At 37.2% G+C, this 16,643-nt stretch overlaps 1 long non-coding RNA gene across 1 annotated transcript; it reads right to left on the reverse strand.

Moving 5' to 3' along the window:
• Positions 1–15,372: 15,372 nt before the first annotated feature.
• On the reverse strand, positions 15,373–16,266 carry LOC114832480. Its single transcript, XR_003778328.2, has 3 exons — positions 16,183–16,266; positions 15,857–16,093; positions 15,373–15,674 (listed from the first exon to the last, which is right to left on the reverse strand). It is a non-coding gene; the product is annotated as an uncharacterized LOC114832480 (long non-coding RNA).
• Positions 16,267–16,643: the final 377 nt, after the last annotated feature.

Below are 16,643 nucleotides of genomic sequence, written 5' to 3' on the forward strand. Positions count from 1 at the left end.
GAAGATAGTCTGACATGGTGATGCTACATAGAAGTGTATAAACCTGTATTCAATCAGTCATAGTTGAAGAATTGATGGTGAAACTGTGTTTTTCCTTGATCAAAAGAGAGTGCATTCAAATGGAATTTTATCATTTCAAATGAAAGTAAATGAATAGAATTCAACAGTCTATCATGAGTTTTAACCCAGATTTCATACATGGAACGCACAAGTGCAAACCAACAACATACATGCCAGTTAGGTCGAATATTGTGAATAGGTCCTCAACAGCAGTCAATGTACACATCCAAACGACAAGCAATTCAAGAACAAACTCAAATGAATGGAAATTCTTAAGACATTGAAATTGATCATATTGTTGCTCTAGAAGCATGAACACATGGAATTCATCGTTATAGAAAAGGTTTTAATGCCAATATGTGATATGTGGGCCCCACTTGACTATGCCATTAAATGTGTACATAAACTAGTATTTAAAACACTTACAAGGGATGAAGATAGTCTGACATGGTGATGCTACATACAAGTGTATAAACCTGTATTCAATCAGTCATAGTTGAAGAATTGATGGTGAAACTGTGTTTTTCCTTGATCAAAAGAGAGTGCATTCAAATGGAATTTTATCATTTCAAATGAAAGTAAATGAATAGAATTCAACAGTCTATCATGAGTTTTAACCCAGATTTCATACATGGAACGCACAAGTGCAAACCAACAACATACATGCCAGTTAGGTCGAATATTGTGAATAGGTCCTCAACAGCAGTCAATGTACACATCCAAACGACAAGCAATTCAAGAACAAACTCAAATGAATGGAAATTCTTAAGACATTGAAATTGATCATATTGTTGCTCTAGAAGCATGAACACATGGAATTCATCGTTATAGAAAAGGTTTTAATGCCAATATGTGATATGTGGGCCCCACTTGACTATGCCATTAAATGTGTACATAAACTAGTATTTAAAACACTTACAAGGGATGAAGATAGTCTGACATGGTGATGCTACATACAAGTGTATAAACCTGTATTCAATCAGTCATAGTTGAAGAATTGATGGTGAAACTGTGTTTTTCCTTGATCAAAAGAGAGTGCATTCAAATGGAATTTTATCATTTCAAATGAAAGTAAATGAATAGAATTCAACAGTCTATCATGAGTTTTAACCCAGATTTCATACATGGAACGCACAAGTGCAAACCAACAACATACATGCCAGTTAGGTCGAATATTGTGAATAGGTCCTCAACAGCAGTCAATGTACACATCCAAACGACAAGCAATTCAAGAACAAACTCAAATGAATGGAAATTCTTAAGACATTGAAATTGATCATATTGTTGCTCTAGAAGCATGAACACATGGAATTCATCGTTATAGAAAAGGTTTTAATGCCAATATGTCATATGTGGGCCCCACTTGACTATGCCATTAAATGTGTACATAAACTAGTATTTAAAACACTTACAAGGGATGAAGATAGTCTGACATGGTGATGCTACATACAAGTGTATAAACCTGTATTCAATCAGTCATAGTTGAAGAATTGATGGTGAAACTGTGTTTTTCCTTGATCAAAAGAGAGTGCATTCAAATGGAATTTTATCATTTCAAATGAAAGTAAATGAATAGAATTCAACAGTCTATCATGAGTTTTAACCCAGATTTCATACATGGAACGCACAAGTGCAAACCAACAACATACATGCCAGTTAGGTCGAATATTGTGAATAGGTCCTCAACAGCAGTCAATGTACACATCCAAACGACAAGCAATTCAAGAACAAACTCAAATGAATGGAAATTCTTAAGACATTGAAATTGATCATATTGTTGCTCTAGAAGCATGAACACATGGAATTCATCGTTATAGAAAAGGTTTTAATGCCAATATGTCATATGTGGGCCCCACTTGACTATGCCATTAAATGTGTACATAAACTAGTATTTAAAACACTTACAAGGGATGAAGATAGTCTGACATGGTGATGCTACATACAAGTGTATAAACCTGTATTCAATCAGTCATAGTTGAAGAATTGATGGTGAAACTGTGTTTTTCCTTGATCAAAAGAGAGTGCATTCAAATGGAATTTTATCATTTCAAATGAAAGTAAATGAATAGAATTCAACAGTCTATCATGAGTTTTAACCCAGATTTCATACATGGAACGCACAAGTGCAAACCAACAACATACATGCCAGTTAGGTCGAATATTGTGAATAGGTCCTCAACAGCAGTCAATGTACACATCCAAACGACAAGCAATTCAAGAACAAACTCAAATGAATGGAAATTCTTAAGACATTGAAATTGATCATATTGTTGCTCTAGAAGCATGAACACATGGAATTCATCGTTATAGAAAAGGTTTTAATGCCAATATGTGATATGTGGGCCCCACTTGACTATGCCATTAAATGTGTACATAAACTAGTATTTAAAACACTTACAAGGGATGAAGATAGTCTGACATGGTGATGCTACATAGAAGTGTATAAACCTGTATTCAATCAGTCATAGTTGAAGAATTGATGGTGAAACTGTGTTTTTCCTTGATCAAAAGAGAGTGCATTCAAATGGAATTTTATCATTTCAAATGAAAGTAAATGAATAGAATTCAACAGTCTATCATGAGTTTTAACCCAGATTTCATACATGGAACGCACAAGTGCAAACCAACAACATACATGCCAGTTAGGTCGAATATTGTGAATAGGTCCTCAACAGCAGTCAATGTACACATCCAAACGACAAGCAATTCAAGAACAAACTCAAATGAATGGAAATTCTTAAGACATTGAAATTGATCATATTGTTGCTCTAGAAGCATGAACACATGGAATTCATCGTTATAGAAAAGGTTTTAATGCCAATATGTCATATGTGGGCCCCACTTGACTATGCCATTAAATGTGTACATAAACTAGTATTTAAAACACTTACAAGGGATGAAGATAGTCTGACATGGTGATGCTACATACAAGTGTATAAACCTGTATTCAATCAGTCATAGTTGAAGAATTGATGGTGAAACTGTGTTTTTCCTTGATCAAAAGAGAGTGCATTCAAATGGAATTTTATCATTTCAAATGAAAGTAAATGAATAGAATTCAACAGTCTATCATGAGTTTTAACCCAGATTTCATACATGGAACGCACAAGTGCAAACCAACAACATACATGCCAGTTAGGTCGAATATTGTGAATAGGTCCTCAACAGCAGTCAATGTACACATCCAAACGACAAGCAATTCAAGAACAAACTCAAATGAATGGAAATTCTTAAGACATTGAAATTGATCATATTGTTGCTCTAGAAGCATGAACACATGGAATTCATCGTTATAGAAAAGGTTTTAATGCCAATATGTGATATGTGGGCCCCACTTGACTATGCCATTAAATGTGTACATAAACTAGTATTTAAAACACTTACAAGGGATGAAGATAGTCTGACATGGTGATGCTACATAGAAGTGTATAAACCTGTATTCAATCAGTCATAGTTGAAGAATTGATGGTGAAACTGTGTTTTTCCTTGATCAAAAGAGAGTGCATTCAAATGGAATTTTATCATTTCAAATGAAAGTAAATGAATAGAATTCAACAGTCTATCATGAGTTTTAACCCAGATTTCATACATGGAACGCACAAGTGCAAACCAACAACATACATGCCAGTTAGGTCGAATATTGTGAATAGGTCCTCAACAGCAGTCAATGTACACATCCAAACGACAAGCAATTCAAGAACAAACTCAAATGAATGGAAATTCTTAAGACATTGAAATTGATCATATTGTTGCTCTAGAAGCATGAACACATGGAATTCATCGTTATAGAAAAGGTTTTAATGCCAATATGTGATATGTGGGCCCCACTTGACTATGCCATTAAATGTGTACATAAACTAGTATTTAAAACACTTACAAGGGATGAAGATAGTCTGACATGGTGATGCTACATACAAGTGTATAAACCTGTATTCAATCAGTCATAGTTGAAGAATTGATGGTGAAACTGTGTTTTTCCTTGATCAAAAGAGAGTGCATTCAAATGGAATTTTATCATTTCAAATGAAAGTAAATGAATAGAATTCAACAGTCTATCATGAGTTTTAACCCAGATTTCATACATGGAACGCACAAGTGCAAACCAACAACATACATGCCAGTTAGGTCGAATATTGTGAATAGGTCCTCAACAGCAGTCAATGTACACATCCAAACGACAAGCAATTCAAGAACAAACTCAAATGAATGGAAATTCTTAAGACATTGAAATTGATCATATTGTTGCTCTAGAAGCATGAACACATGGAATTCATCGTTATAGAAAAGGTTTTAATGCCAATATGTGATATGTGGGCCCCACTTGACTATGCCATTAAATGTGTACATAAACTAGTATTTAAAACACTTACAAGGGATGAAGATAGTCTGACATGGTGATGCTACATACAAGTGTATAAACCTGTATTCAATCAGTCATAGTTGAAGAATTGATGGTGAAACTGTGTTTTTCCTTGATCAAAAGAGAGTGCATTCAAATGGAATTTTATCATTTCAAATGAAAGTAAATGAATAGAATTCAACAGTCTATCATGAGTTTTAACCCAGATTTCATACATGGAACGCACAAGTGCAAACCAACAACATACATGCCAGTTAGGTCGAATATTGTGAATAGGTCCTCAACAGCAGTCAATGTACACATCCAAACGACAAGCAATTCAAGAACAAACTCAAATGAATGGAAATTCTTAAGACATTGAAATTGATCATATTGTTGCTCTAGAAGCATGAACACATGGAATTCATCGTTATAGAAAAGGTTTTAATGCCAATATGTTATTTGTGGGCCCCACTTGACTATGCCATTAAATGTGTACATAAACTAGTATTTAAAACACTTACAAGGGATGAAGATAGTCTGACATGGTGATGCTACATACAAGTGTATAAACCTGTATTCAATCAGTCATAGTTGAAGAATTGATGGTGAAACTGTGTTTTTCCTTGATCAAAAGAGAGTGCATTCAAATGGAATTTTATCATTTCAAATGAAAGTAAATGAATAGAATTCAACAGTCTATCATGAGTTTTAACCCAGATTTCATACATGGAACGCACAAGTGCAAACCAACAACATACATGCCAGTTAGGTCGAATATTGTGAATAGGTCCTCAACAGCAGTCAATGTACACATCCAAACGACAAGCAATTCAAGAACAAACTCAAATGAATGGAAATTCTTAAGACATTGAAATTGATCATATTGTTGCTCTAGAAGCATGAACACATGGAATTCATCGTTATAGAAAAGGTTTTAATGCCAATATGTGATATGTGGGCCCCACTTGACTATGCCATTAAATGTGTACATAAACTAGTATTTAAAACACTTACAAGGGATGAAGATAGTCTGACATGGTGATGCTACATACAAGTGTATAAACCTGTATTCAATCAGTCATAGTTGAAGAATTGATGGTGAAACTGTGTTTTTCCTTGATCAAAAGAGAGTGCATTCAAATGGAATTTTATCATTTCAAATGAAAGTAAATGAATAGAATTCAACAGTCTATCATGAGTTTTAACCCAGATTTCATACATGGAACGCACAAGTGCAAACCAACAACATACATGCCAGTTAGGTCGAATATTGTGAATAGGTCCTCAACAGCAGTCAATGTACACATCCAAACGACAAGCAATTCAAGAACAAACTCAAATGAATGGAAATTCTTAAGACATTGAAATTGATCATATTGTTGCTCTAGAAGCATGAACACATGGAATTCATCGTTATAGAAAAGGTTTTAATGCCAATATGTGATATGTGGGCCCCACTTGACTATGCCATTAAATGTGTACATAAACTAGTATTTAAAACACTTACAAGGGATGAAGATAGTCTGACATGGTGATGCTACATACAAGTGTATAAACCTGTATTCAATCAGTCATAGTTGAAGAATTGATGGGGAAACTGTGTTTTTCCTTGATCAAAAGAGAGTGCATTCAAATGGAATTTTATCATTTCAAATGAAAGTAAATGAATAGAATTCAACAGTCTATCATGAGTTTTAACCCAGATTTCATACATGGAACGCACAAGTGCAAACCAACAACATACATGCCAGTTAGGTCGAATATTGTGAATAGGTCCTCAACAGCAGTCAATGTACACATCCAAACGACAAGCAATTCAAGAACAAACTCAAATGAATGGAAATTCTTAAGACATTGAAATTGATCATATTGTTGCTCTAGAAGCATGAACACATGGAATTCATCGTTATAGAAAAGGTTTTAATGCCAATATGTGATATGTGGGCCCCACTTGACTATGCCATTAAATGTGTACATAAACTAGTATTTAAAACACTTACAAGGGATGAAGATAGTCTGACATGGTGATGCTACATACAAGTGTATAAACCTGTATTCAATCAGTCATAGTTGAAGAATTGATGGTGAAACTGTGTTTTTCCTTGATCAAAAGAGAGTGCATTCAAATGGAATTTTATCATTTCAAATGAAAGTAAATGAATAGAATTCAACAGTCTATCATGAGTTTTAACCCAGATTTCATACATGGAACGCACAAGTGCAAACCAACAACATACATGCCAGTTAGGTCGAATATTGTGAATAGGTCCTCAACAGCAGTCAATGTACACATCCAAACGACAAGCAATTCAAGAACAAACTCAAATGAATGGAAATTCTTAAGACATTGAAATTGATCATATTGTTGCTCTAGAAGCATGAACACATGGAATTCATCGTTATAGAAAAGGTTTTAATGCCAATATGTGATATGTGGGCCCCACTTGACTATGCCATTAAATGTGTACATAAACTAGTATTTAAAACACTTACAAGGGATGAAGATAGTCTGACATGGTGATGCTACATACAAGTGTATAAACCTGTATTCAATCAGTCATAGTTGAAGAATTGATGGTGAAACTGTGTTTTTCCTTGATCAAAAGAGAGTGCATTCAAATGGAATTTTATCATTTCAAATGAAAGTAAATGAATAGAATTCAACAGTCTATCATGAGTTTTAACCCAGATTTCATACATGGAACGCACAAGTGCAAACCAACAACATACATGCCAGTTAGGTCGAATATTGTGAATAGGTCCTCAACAGCAGTCAATGTACACATCCAAACGACAAGCAATTCAAGAACAAACTCAAATGAATGGAAATTCTTAAGACATTGAAATTGATCATATTGTTGCTCTAGAAGCATGAACACATGGAATTCATCGTTATAGAAAAGGTTTTAATGCCAATATGTGATATGTGGGCCCCACTTGACTATGCCATTAAATGTGTACATAAACTAGTATTTAAAACACTTACAAGGGATGAAGATAGTCTGACATGGTGATGCTACATACAAGTGTATAAACCTGTATTCAATCAGTCATAGTTGAAGAATTGATGGTGAAACTGTGTTTTTCCTTGATCAAAAGAGAGTGCATTCAAATGGAATTTTATCATTTCAAATGAAAGTAAATGAATAGAATTCAACAGTCTATCATGAGTTTTAACCCAGATTTCATACATGGAACGCACAAGTGCAAACCAACAACATACATGCCAGTTAGGTCGAATATTGTGAATAGGTCCTCAACAGCAGTCAATGTACACATCCAAACGACAAGCAATTCAAGAACAAACTCAAATGAATGGAAATTCTTAAGACATTGAAATTGATCATATTGTTGCTCTAGAAGCATGAACACATGGAATTCATCGTTATAGAAAAGGTTTTAATGCCAATATGTGATATGTGGGCCCCACTTGACTATGCCATTAAATGTGTACATAAACTAGTATTTAAAACACTTACAAGGGATGAAGATAGTCTGACATGGTGATGCTACATAGAAGTGTATAAACCTGTATTCAATCAGTCATAGTTGAAGAATTGATGGTGAAACTGTGTTTTTCCTTGATCAAAAGAGAGTGCATTCAAATGGAATTTTATCATTTCAAATGAAAGTAAATGAATAGAATTCAACAGTCTATCATGAGTTTTAACCCAGATTTCATACATGGAACGCACAAGTGCAAACCAACAACATACATGCCAGTTAGGTCGAATATTGTGAATAGGTCCTCAACAGCAGTCAATGTACACATCCAAACGACAAGCAATTCAAGAACAAACTCAAATGAATGGAAATTCTTAAGACATTGAAATTGATCATATTGTTGCTCTAGAAGCATGAACACATGGAATTCATCGTTATAGAAAAGGTTTTAATGCCAATATGTGATATGTGGGCCCCACTTGACTATGCCATTAAATGTGTACATAAACTAGTATTTAAAACACTTACAAGGGATGAAGATAGTCTGACATGGTGATGCTACATAGAAGTGTATAAACCTGTATTCAATCAGTCATAGTTGAAGAATTGATGGTGAAACTGTGTTTTTCCTTGATCAAAAGAGAGTGCATTCAAATGGAATTTTATCATTTCAAATGAAAGTAAATGAATAGAATTCAACAGTCTATCATGAGTCTTAACCCAGATTTCATACATGGAACGCACAAGTGCAAACCAACAACATACATGCCAGTTAGGTCGAATATTGTGAATAGGTCCTCAACAGCAGTCAATGTACACATCCAAACGACAAGCAATTCAAGAACAAACTCAAATGAATGGAAATTCTTAACTCCCACCTCTGTTAGAGCTTCGACTGGATCCCGAGGGAGGCTGGAGATATTGAGTCCGAGTGGACCATGTTCTCCACCGCCATTGTCAAAGCGGCCCCTCTGAGCTGTGGGCGTAAGGTCTCCGGTGCCTGTCGAGGCAGCAATCCCCGAACCCGGTGGTGGACACCGGAAGTAAGGGATGCCGTCAAGCTGAAGAAGGAGTCCTATTAGGCAAACCGTCCGCCGCCTCAGGAGAGGGAAACAGTGCCCTACCAACGCTGTTTACAGTAGAGGTGGGCAGCTGTTGACCTCAACTGGGGATGTCGTTGGGCGGTGGAAGGAGTACTTCGAGGATCTCCTCAATCCCGCCGTCACGTCTTCAATTGAGGAAGCAGAGGATGAGGGCTCAGAGGTGGACTCGTCCATCACCCGGGCTGAAGTCACAGAGGTAGTAAAGAAACTCCTCGGTGGCAAGGCACCGGGGGTGGATGAGATCCGCCCTGAGTACCTCAAGTCTCTGGATGTTGTGGGGCTGTCTTGGTTGACACGATGTTGTGGGGCTGTCACAGGTCCAGAGCATGGCTCACTCCAATTATGGATGACAACTATGCGTTTGGTTAAAAATGTAAGTCAGAAAGTGCTTACTGGCAGTAAATTCAACTTCTTAAGAGGGGTAGCAGCCCTTAGTATCATCTGCAACATCCCTTGAGCAGATCGTGCTATTGTGCCATCAAGTGGACATTGTAAATCGTTGCAACTTCCATCAAAGTTGAGGTTTTTTTAATCAGGTACTGGCATGAATAAATGTTTCTTTCTCTACTTACCATTTTGTGTGGAATCAATAACACTGTCTATATGCACCTATTATTTTATAAATACCATGAATATTGTCTGTTTTTAATCATTGAACCTACATTCTGTGTAGTTGTTGTTGTTGTTGTTGTTAACAGGCATAGGCAGGTCCCAACTGTAAAAGAGACTTTGCTTGCTCTCAGACTGTGTTGTTCCTTGTTCAAAGGAACACAGTGTTGCCTTTAAAGGGTACCGGAGCCCAGGGACATTTCAATGCAGGCTGCCTGTGTATGGAGGTCAAGAGCAGGGAACATTACCCATGAGCCGAGAATGACCTGGTCTAATAAACACAATCTTTATTTAACTGATATCAACAAACCAAATCTTCTAATGTTTCCAAATGACGGATATCTACAAATGGTGTATTAGTACAAGGCAGGGGCGGCGCCAGCCGATTTTGCCGGGGCTTCAGCCCCGGATGTTTTGAGTGTAGCCCCGAATCTCGAATGAGGGAATTTTATTTTTTATTTTTATTTTTTTTAAGCCTATGTAAACCCGCGCAATCATAAGTTGTCCTATTTCGTTGCGCTTTGGCTTTGCACGTACTGCATACAGCCTGTAAAAATATACCTTAAAAATAATCTAGCCATATAGGCCTACATTACTTTGCTGCCGTTTCTTCCTCCCTTTTGAATATGTAGCAGGTAGGGGAGGGGCTAGCCTAGTAGCAAAGTCAAGTGTCTGAGCGTGCGTTTTAATAACGACAGACAGCGAGCGGGAAATGAAAAATGAAGCAAACAAGACTTTGGGGATTCTTTGGAAAGAAGTCAGTGGGTAAGAAATGAATTCAGTTTTTTTATCCTTTAAATCTAAAGATCATCTTCTGGCTGTCTTTCACTGTATGTCTATTTGTTAACTTCTGTAGCTAGTTATTAGGCTACTAGCATCACTTGTATGTTACTAGTAGCATCTGATATAAGTTAGTATGATACTAGCAAGCGATAGAAGATTGCTCAATCAAAAATAAAATAATGTGATCATCATCATCAATCATTAAACAGTGTGTAAATCAAAAGTAAAAAAAAAAACGCTTAATATTACCAAATGAAATGAAGGGTAAGTTAACCCACAAATAGCCTATAACAACTGTCTGTGAAGGTTTGGACTTTGGACTCGATCTACTCCATCTGTGTTTTTTATTATTATTCTGAATCTGTTCTGAATCTGATCAAGGTGTAGTCTTTAACTTTTTTTGTTTAAAATGTTGCCTTTCTTTATGAAAGTTACCAACAATCAAGTGTTGATAAAAAAAATGCAACATGAAGCTAATGAAATGTTTTTAAAATTAAGGTACAGTTAAAGTTTTTTTTTTAATGAAAATAAATCTTTTTTTTTATAAAAAAAATATCTACATTTAAACATAATAGTATACTGTGCAAGTGCAAACATAATACAAAATAGTGAACTATAAGTATATTTTTATGTTGACTTGCAAGTATACTCCCTGCTGAAAAATCCAGCTAAAACCAGCCTAAGCTGGTTGGCTGGTCTTAGCTGGTTTAAGCTGGAAGTAGCTGGTATATCAGGTTGGTTTTAGGGGGGTTTTGAACATTTTTTAGCTTGTCTTAGCTGGTCAGGCTGGAAGACCAGCTAAAACCAGCTAGGCCAGGCTGGAAGACCAGCTAAAACCAGCTAGGCCAGGCTGGGAGACCATCTTAAACCAGCTAAGACCAGCCAACCAGCTTAGGCTGGTTTTAGCTGGATTTTTGAGCAGGGCTTGCAGTATACACTACTAAACTAATAGTTTACTGAAAGTACACTTCAGTGTGTACTTTCATAAACAAAAAATACTACTTGTATTAAAATAGTAAACTACTACTAGTATACTTAAAAGTTAACTTGTAGTACAGATGCATTACAAATGAGAAACCTAGGCATAGTTGTGTGTACTTAAAGTCTACTACTCTTACACTTTAAACTTAAATGTATACTTTTATATATTAAAAGTAGGCCAATTTAGTCCCAAGCAGTATTGAAATAGTACACATTGTCAAGTTAAGTCACCTTCATTTATATAGCGCTTTTAACAGTGTAGGCTGTTTCAAAGCAGCTTTACAGATACAAATGGATAATACTTGGTATTATCAAGCTAATTATCTAGCTTGGTATTATCTAGTTTTTTCTAGATAAAGTTAGTTGTGATTAATTCACTTCCGTCACAATGTTCATTACCGTAATAACTAGGTTTATTTCTAGTGCAAAAAGACAATGCAGTAACGTCCAAGTTTGGTAAGCCTAATCAAAATAGGAGTTTAAATTGATTAAATTAGATTAGTGTCCCCAACTAAGCAAGCCAAAGCCACATTGATATTGGTATACTTAAAATATACTTGAACATTACTTAAGTATACTTCTTCATAAAATGAACTTGAAGTATACTTCTTTTTCATAAGGGTAGCTTAGGAAAAAGTTTTATCCATAGTTTTATCCCACTTTACTGAATACTTTCCATGTTTATCAGATTCTGTTTTCTCTAATGATATAACCAATAAGCATTAACATAAAATGTATGTGTGACTTATGTGTTATTAGTTTGTAGTAAATATACACTTATACACATGGTTTTGTAGAGGGTAGCAAAGATGAGCTGCAGACTGATGAGGAGGAGCCAGCAGCAGCTGTGCCAGGATCAGACATGGAAACTGGTAACAATAAATCAATTTTACTTTGGAGAAAGTTAAAAGTGAAACTTTGTTTATCCAAATGATCCTAATGAAAGGTTTTTGACAGATGTACATTGAGAATTATATACAGTTCGATGCCATGTGTCAATGAACTTTTACTAAAGTAATTAATGTATTGCTTTAACTTAGTTGTTGTTTGAACCTGAAGTTGTTTGAAACTGATTGGCAATTAGTTGTGTGTCGTATCTGTTCTTTTGCATCACAGATGATTCAGGGAGGAGAGAGGCAAAGTTAGCTGAGGTCGCTAGTACTGTAATGGAAGATTTAGGTACTGTAGAAACAGGCCCAGCCAGAGCAAAATTAAAATAATACCCTCTCACCACCTTTGGACTACAGAGAAGGTCCTTCCAGCAAAAATGGTTTGAGACATTTGACTGGTTAGAGTACTCTGCTAGGCGAAATGCAGCCTTCTGCTTTACATGCAGGCTCTTTGGGAAACAAGTGTCTAGAGTTAACAAAGATGTGATAACCAGCTCTGTTGGATTTTCAAACTGGAAACGAGCCTTGGACAGCTTTAGAGAGCACGATAGTAGCTCAGGACACAAAGATTCAATGCTTGCTTGGAAGACTTACAAAGCCAGTTTATCACAAGGCAGTGTAGTTGAGAGAATGCATGTGGCCAATGTTGACCAGATAATTGAAAGAAGAGAATACCTTCGTCGTGTCACTGCTGTCGTTAGCTTTTTGGGAAAGCAAGGCCTCACATTCCGTGGCCATGATGAGAATGAGTCCTCTGACAATCAGGGAAATTTCTTAGAGATGATGAAATTTCTAGAGGAATTCGACCCCTTTCTCCAAAGCTACACACCTCCTGCCCATTCCACATATCTCTCTTCAGGCTCACAGAATAAAATGATAGTGTTGTGCAGTGGAAGTTACTGCATCCATCATTAAAGAGATGAAGCATTCAAAAATGTATGCAGTGATGGCTGATGAGGCTCGAGATGGTCATGTGGAACAGCTTGCTGTGTGTGTTCGTTATGTGGGATATGAGAACACTGTCAAAGAAAGTTTTCTGGAACTTACAAGTCTAAAGTCTTTCGATGCGCATTCCATTACAGAGGCCATTGAAGAAGTTCTCAAATCCAAAGGCCTGCAAGACCTGCAATGTGTTGCTCAGTCTTACGATGGGGCCTCCGTCATGAGCGGTGCTGTTCGGGGTGTTCAGGCTCAATTCTGTGTGAAGCATCCAGAAGCAGTGTATGTGCACTGCTATGCACATGAACTGAATTTGGTGCTTTGTCACACTTGCAGGGCTGTGCCAGAAGCCATTGATTTCTTCGATACACTGGAGAGTGTGTACTCTTTCTTCAGTGTGTCGTTAGTTAATCATCATTCTTTCTCAGACATGCAAAAAGCCTTGGGCTTGGAGAAGAGTGAGCTTGTTCAACTCTCAAAGACACGATGGGCATGCCAACTCATGTCAGTCACTGCCATAATTGCAAATCTGCCAGCATTGTTAAAGTGCCTCAAAGAATTGACCAAAACTACCACAGCAATTGGACTGCTTTCCAAACTTTCAAGACTTTCAAATGTATATATGCTTGTGATGTTTAAAGCTTTGCTGTCCACTACAGAGGGACTTCACAAGTACCTTCAAAAAGAGAATGTAGACTTAGCACAAGCTACTTGGTATAAAGATGCAGTACTTGAAACACTTCGGTCCTTGAGGACAGAGGAAATGGCAGAGAAATTATATAATCAGGCCAGAGAAATTCTTGACGCCAACCATCTGTCAGAGACCCCAGCTCCAGGAGGTTCTCAAAAACGCAAGCAGAGGCGATTAGATGATTATGGCACAAGGGCTTATGTGAGTGCTGGGGATGAGGTAAGAAATCACATATTTTACCCATGCCTTGACAGAATGGTGAGTGAGCTGGAGGGGAGATTTTGTGGTGTTGGTGCAGAGCTAATGAAAGGCAACAAAGCTTGCCATCCAGCAGCAAATTACTTCCTGTGTGAAGAATCATTAGAGCTGATTGCTAAACACTATAACATGAAGGTCAGTAAAGAAGAGGTTGCGGTGGCTAGACAGTTCCTGATCAAAAGAAGAGATGAAGGTGTCATTTCAGATATGGCAAGTGTATACAAGCTCCTTGACCCTGACATGTTCCCAAGCCTGAGATCAGTCTTTCAAGCAGCACTAACGATTCCTGTCAGCAGCTGCAGTTGCAAAAGATCATTCAGTGCTCTGCGTCGCCTACACACATGGTTGAGAAGAACCATGGGTCAGCAGAGGCTCAATTACCTGGCAGTCATGTCCATTGAGAGGGGAATTGTGTGTGTCACAGACCATTACAGTGTCATGAACCGATTTGCAATGCTCAAACCAAGAAAATACCCTTTAATGATACCCAGCCAGCAAGTGATGAGAAAGACAAAAGCAAGTGATGAGAAAGACAAAAGCAAGTGATGTGAAAGACTACAGCAGGTGATGAGAAAGACTACAGCAGGTGATGAGAAAGACTACAGCAGGTGGATGAGAGAGTAATATAACAAATATAGAAGGACATACCAGATAGACAGCAAGAGTTGAATAGTGTATGTTGTATGTTGACTCTGTGTATGTGTATTGAGCATAATGTAAAGATGTACTGTATATTGTTATCATGCTCAGTTGAGCAATGGTTATGTTTTCCATATCCAAAACAAAGGTTATGCTCAGTTGAGCACTGAGAGGATGTTAGCCTGCCTTGAATATAATGTTAAAGATTTATTTTGACTGAAAGTAAAGTGTTACTGTAATAAAAAAAAATCTTCAAGTGATCCCTGTATTTGCATAAAATGCTCTGGGCTAAGCCCCGGATGTCCTTCAATGCTGGAAACGCCCCTGGTACAAGGGGAGGGGCATATAACCACACAAAGGAATTGTATACTTCTCTATGTAGTAGGCAGTTTCAAGCAACCGTGTGCACACATTTGTACAGAGTCACAAAGAACAAAATGTAAACTTGTACACATTAAACATCATTTTTTTGATATATACTGCATTAATATGCCGAAAGCTCTATGTTCACACCGCTGAGATGACAATGTCACTCATTTAGCCATAAAAGATTTCTTCCTTCCCCACCAAATGATTTCCTTGTAACACCATAATCCCATAAGAGCTCTTCATTCACCTGAATATCTTGTAGGGCTAGGAAGAGTAAGGATTCCCTGGGTCCACCTGGAAGGTTCATGGTGAATCTGTGGCTGCATGTTGCATTTTTTACGGGAATGGTTCAATCTCCTTCCAAATGTGTCTATCTGGGTGACCGTCACATGGGAATTTCTGTGCATCAATGCACAGGGGCTCACTTCCCTTGCCTTTGAAGAAGAACATGTAGGACATATCTGTGAGGCTCTCCATCCTCTTCTCCCCTTCAAGCCTGGAGATTACTTCACCATGGTAGTCGCAAACAATTTGGTTCCGGGAGAAGGGCATGGTAGCAATGACACCTGTGTACAGAGTAAAGTATTTTCATATTTATTTATCTCAACAAAAGGTAAAAAGTGTGCAGTACACTGGCACTTTCATCAAGACATGGGAGAAACCATATATTGCCCTGTAGAGGAGGAGATTCACCGTCTCCAGTCACACTACAACTGTTCAAAGAACTGTCATGAAAATATTTACTTACCTTTGCCCTCAAAGTGTTTGAGAGCCAGCCCTTTCCATTTCTGCTCAGTGATGGAATGGATAATGGAAACATAATTTTCTATATGTTTTCGTGGATGGTCCAATTGGACTGGGGTAACCCAAGCCTCCAGAACATGAGCCACAGACGGTATGTTAGTTGTCCATGAGGTCTGGCCTTTTATGACATGTTGTACTCTAGTTTCCTGGGGTTTGGCACCTGACCTTTCCATGGAGTGGTCTATTAAGGAAAAGTTAATTCCATAGCATAAACATGACACAAAATCACATGAACCTGTCATGCATATACAATAGCTGAAAAGCACTTACCAAGTATATACTGTATACGCTGCTTATACTGAATCCACCTCCAGTAGAAGTAATGGCTGCGGTACGGGTCAAATCCTGTTTTTGTAACCTGTTGTTCAGTAGGTGGACTTCCTTCCAGGGTTACAGGGAAAATGTCCTTAAATGCGTCCCAATATCTTGGTACAATCGATGACTGAGATGTACTGTAAGATTAAATCAAAATCTGGGTTAGGTTTAACCCTACACCTGTTTACCACACACTCCATTTGATCATATTTTCTGGGTACCTCTCCTGCCCCTCCTGTGCCTTAGAAATAGTGTACCCTGATGATAAAATGGAAGTTAGCCGAATTAAAAAATTATATCAGAGGTCATATCACATCAGTTTAAATATAATCAAATTAGCATTGGATTTAATTAAACAACAAAAAATACTTTCCTTGAATTCAGTAACAGTTCTTGGACTTTGATGGTGGGCCCAA

Source organism: Esox lucius, chromosome 24 (genome assembly GCF_011004845.1).
Source record: "Esox lucius isolate fEsoLuc1 chromosome 24, fEsoLuc1.pri, whole genome shotgun sequence".
In the NCBI taxonomy this organism is placed as follows: Eukaryota; Metazoa; Chordata; class Actinopteri; order Esociformes; family Esocidae; genus Esox; species Esox lucius.